At 39.1% G+C, this 5,010-nt stretch overlaps 1 long non-coding RNA gene across 1 annotated transcript; it reads right to left on the bottom strand.

Moving 5' to 3' along the window:
- Nucleotides 1–820: 820 nt before the first annotated feature.
- On the bottom strand, nucleotides 821–3,653 carry LOC119905206. Its single transcript, XR_005444788.1, has 3 exons — nucleotides 3,523–3,653; nucleotides 1,808–1,916; nucleotides 821–1,624 (listed from the first exon to the last, which is right to left on the bottom strand). It is a non-coding gene; the product is annotated as an uncharacterized LOC119905206 (long non-coding RNA).
- Between the last annotated feature and the right edge of the window lie 1,357 nt (nucleotides 3,654–5,010).

Genomic DNA, 5,010 nt, shown 5'->3' with positions numbered 1-5,010 from the left:
TGTAACCTGCCATTTAATCAACGAAATCTTTTGTTCAAGCAGTCGAGAAGAAAACAAGGAAGCAATCTGAGACTCTTTCCGTGAGTCTTTATAGGAAAGTGACTCATGTTAACTTCGTTCTCACGGAAACTTTGAAACCAGCAGACTTCAGCTTCTTGTTGTTTTCAGGGCTGTCAGTGGGGGGATCTCTGATTCAAGATATTATCTTGAATGCATGTGCGTATTTGTTGCAGAAAAAACTTCTGATGATTAGAATCGTATAATTAGTGGGGCTTCATCCCAATCAGCATTCACGTAGGCTATTCGATGTTTCAGGGTTCCCGAGGTGTTCTTCTCGACTTCTGTATTTGAGAGTCATGTGCTTCTGGTTAGTGCTTTTTCTTATTCATTGATTTTTTTGGGGTGGTCCCCCCGAATAAAGTGTGGGAAATAAAATTGTGCATTAACAACGAAGCCACATTATTTCCCAAACATTAACCTATCTTCCATAAAATGTTCTGTTTGAGGCCAGTACAGTAACCAATAGTATAAATCCTAAACATTGTTTAATAAATGATCCGAGTCCACAAAGCCAACCTGATGAAGGCTGAGGTAAAATGCATCATTCCCACAGATGCAATCGTTTTTCAGTAAACTCCCTCCTGTTGTGCAGCAACCTCCTCCATGTACCTGCACTATTCATGATAATGCTCACACAAACACACACACACACACTCATACAGCTAAAATGGAGGAAGATTTCATAACAGGAACACTTTGTGCTTTCAGATTATTTTTAATTAAAATTAAATTGTGTGAACATTCGACAGAAAATTTAAAAACAATATTTTCCCATAATAGGAAAGCATTTAAAAAAAATCACAGTTCAATCAGCTTAGTATGATGGCAGATTAGGGCTATTGTAGGTAAAACAATAGCCTAATTATGGGGGGCAGGGGTACAGTTACAAGAAAAAAACAAATTTTCAAGAGAAAAAAAAATTAACAATCTATGGGAATACAAAGACATAGATTTTTTCGAATGTGTTTGTGTTATCAAAGGCTCTGTACTCTAGTAAAAGCAAGGAATGCACGTGTTAATAACAGCCATCATATATAAGTTACTTTCACCCACAGAGAGATACTACTTTCTGTTCAAAGTCCAAAAGCATAGAAAAGGGGAAGAACTGCAGGCATTTATAAATGACTAAGATGTGACATGCTTTCAAGTGGCTTTGTTGCAGTCACTCATATCTGCCCACCTCTTCTCTTATGTCTGCACTGACTTAACTGAAAACAAGTAATTTATTCTTAAAATATCCCCTCCCCTCATCTGGCTCTGTAATCAAAAATAATCTACAATGGCCCTAAAATGTCATCATAGTTTAGTGAGGAAATTTTCGATAGTAAGAAAACAGGGGAATGATATTACAATTTACTGATTTGGAGGAATTTCATTTAGAAAGAATTTCACTGGAAGGAAATCATTAGAGCAAGTTTGCTATTATCAAATATCGTCATCATCAATCATGGTGGAAGTGGCATCGTAATCGCAAATACGACAGCAGACGGAGGGAGGCATCACAGTTTCTTGGCACAAACAAAAGGTTTACTGAAGTGACAGGGGACATCGTTCCAAAAACGTCCTGATGTAAGAAGAAAAAAAGTACAACAGCATGAAAGTCTCCAGTTTATATCTTGAACTGATCAGAGTGCTTTTAAATGTCTCTAATGTAGTGCTCATTCTTTAGACAAATCAAGACGAGTGTATGAAAAGAAACAGAAATACAATTAAAAATACTCAGGAAATAAAGAAATACTATTTGTACCTGCAAAGTTGATCTCTGTACAGTGTTGTCCTCCTGCATTGTTCGGCTCCCCATAACCCCAGTATGTGAAGGCAACCTTCGAGCCATCTGTCCACATCCACGTTCCCTCCTGGAAGAGAAAGATGACTTTATAGCAGGGACGTGTAACCTTGCTTGTAAGACTCTGTTGATGTGGAAGTAAGTGATTAGACCTGACCATGAAATATAACATGACAGAGCAACTTAACACCCCCTGAAAATCCTGTTTTTGCTGACCTCCAGTCAACTAACATCTCACCTGTCCCATCAGTGATGCTGGGTGTGGTCAGAGATGATATAGGCTTTGCTGTCTTTTCACAAAGTGGCCTTATATCAAACTAGCACTGTTCCAATTTACATTATTCATATGCACCTAATAATCACCTCCAGTACAAAAATAGCCCATTATTATAAAACAACACTAGTAAGCAGAGTCTGAAATTGGCACCTGCCACCTGCCAAATGAGGGTAAATTGTTGGCAGCAGCAGGTGAAAACGTCGGGCCATCCAACTCTTTGGCAGACTGGGAAGAACATAAAACATGTAGTAGGTTTGCGTGTTGTGGTGATCGCTGCACGCACCTGTGTCTCACACAAAATACAAACACCCAGCAGTCAGCTCAGGGGTTATCTGTGGCAATGTTTCAAACCAAACTCACCAGTGGAAGAGGCCCAGTCCATCCGGCCGGTTGGCTTGTCAGCAGCAGCAGCTGCACCACAAGACTACAAGAGGTAAGTCCTCTTCACTTGGTTTTATTTTTGATGGCAAACTTTTGCTTGAAACTCAAACTGAGTATTTTTTATTTGCTTGCTGGGATCCAGCAGAGGAGTTTATTTGTTGAGATGTGGATTCTCGTGGGGATTTGAGATGAGGACCCATTCATTGGTGGCTGAACTGTAGGTTTTGTACTGTGCAATGACTTCATAATACACTGTGGTAAACTTCAAGTTCCTGTGTGCTTTGTTTTTCCTGTCGTCAATACCTGCTTGTTAGTGAGAAGTACTGAAAGACATGGGTGTTTTGTGCTTTTTGTCTAAATATTGAGCATTGAATCACAACATTATTTACATTATATTAGCTGATTCATAGTGTGTATTCACACCTGCCTTGTTTGGTTAGACTGAATCACACTAGAGTTTGTTTTTCCGTTGTTGCAAATATTTTTATGTGCACTGTGTGTCAGTCAGATTTTTATTATGTAATTAGAGATGATGAAAAGGCTCAACATGACTCATAGTACGCATAGCAGTATGCAATAATATTAGCAGTAAAAATGTCTGATGTAATAAGCTGTTGATCTGGTTGTATGTACATAGCCTCTCTCTATGAATTCAAACTTTATATCTGATCACTGTCTTCTGAGCAGAACTACTCTCAGCATGCAACATAAGAGCATGCTCCGTCCACCAGAGCTTATAGTATAAAGTTTTTTTTGTGAATCTACTTGATCTGGACCAAAACAAGTAAACCAACAGTCTTTCCTGGTATGAATGTGGCCTTAGTCATTCATGTCAGAGAAAGAAAAAACTTGCCTGCCAGGTGTCTCAGGTGGTTTTCAGTTAGGTAATCTTTACATTTGCACATTTTTGTCTAAATGATCTATCTTGACGAGGTTGCTCAGGAGCTATAATTTGGTTAGCACACATATTCATTCTCATCATTGGCTGTACTAGCACAAGTCTACTAGTATAGCTCACCTGTATTGCATCAAAGATCCCAATCCAGGCAGTTACAAATGAGCCAGACGTTTGGAAAATCAGATTGCTAATGAAAAATGATTCCCCGAGACTGTTGATTGAGGCCAGGTTTCCACCAAGAGCGATGCAGGTAAGCTGATGGGGGAGACAGAGGTCAACATGGAACATCTAAAAAGCATGTACGCAGATAAGACTGAGATGAAGAAGAGGCGAGAAATGATCTAAAGAGTAGGGGTGTGACGAGACCTTTAACCCACGAAACGAGATTCGAGATCGGGTTCACGAGACAAGATATTGAAATCTTTGATGCTGAATTAAATTAACATTTTGAGCATTAAAGACTTTATTGCCTGCATTACGATGAATTTTCCTGCACCAGTTTAAGGTGATTTTTTAAAATTTATATAAAGAAAAACACAAAATTCAAGTGGCTGGTGACAATTCAAAATCTATTTGGTTATCTAAAAAACAGAATATAAGTCAGTGCAGCTCTCAGTCATTCTGTGCTGCTTTCAGACCTGTTTCTCCCGTAGATCAACTTTTCTCATGTAATATCATCCCTGCTGAGTCATGATTTAGTCACCATAAATTATGAAGTTATAAACTCCTGGACTTTAATAGCTCCTGTGTTTCAGCAGCTTTTCTGTTCAAAACTTTCTGCACATTTAAGATCTCTCGCACATATCATGTGTTCTCTGACATGTCCAGAGAAAAGGCAGAATATAACCAGACTAACGTCATCATTTAAAGAGAAGTCTACCTGCCCTCTGCTGTGCATTACGTTTTTGATCCGATGGTAGTAACGTTATGCCAGTTTCTGCAGTTTGGGAAAGCATGTTGCATGTGAAACTGAAAGTAACTGAAACACTTTTGATCGGGCAGAAATCGCACCACAAATCCACACACGTTAACTTCAGCAGCTCAGATAAAGCGTGGCTCACATTTCCAAACAGAGCAAAGCTGGCGTCAGTTTTTAGATGTTTTATGTTGCAAATGTCAGTTGGTAGTTAATCAGCTGGGCGGATTTCACTGCCTGAGAAAATGAATGTGTGGCTTTTCAGCGTTAAACATTTGTGTCTGTCTCACAGGACAGCTTTTTACCTGACGAGAAATGTCGTCACAATTTAATCTTGCGGCGCGAAAGATCTCATCACACCCCTACTAAAGAGTGATTAACTAAGTACCTCTGCATTGGCCATGTCCTTGTGACTGGTCTGAACGATGAAACAACGGCTGCCATAAATACTCCAACCAGGAGGACAGGCTGCAAATTAAATTTTAGTTATTATCAAAACTGTGTTTGATTAACGCACTTACTCACATAAATACTGTCCAGTATCAACCAAAGTTAGCTATTGATTATGCTTACTTTCAATAATTTATGTCAGGGGTTTATATAGACAGTTTGTTAATACCAGAGTTAATTAAGCCAGACCCGGTGACCCACTGCAGCTCAGTGCGTCTGTCAGTAAATACCAATGTAGACAC

The sequence above is a fragment of the Micropterus salmoides genome, unplaced genomic scaffold (assembly GCF_014851395.1).
Source record: "Micropterus salmoides isolate LMB-PRFRI ecotype aquatic unplaced genomic scaffold, ASM1485139v1 Ms_hic_scaffold_16, whole genome shotgun sequence".
In the NCBI taxonomy this organism is placed as follows: domain Eukaryota; kingdom Metazoa; phylum Chordata; class Actinopteri; order Centrarchiformes; family Centrarchidae; genus Micropterus; species Micropterus salmoides.
Note: the sequence above shows the minus strand (reverse complement) of the source record. Positions and strands in the feature narration are given on the sequence as shown.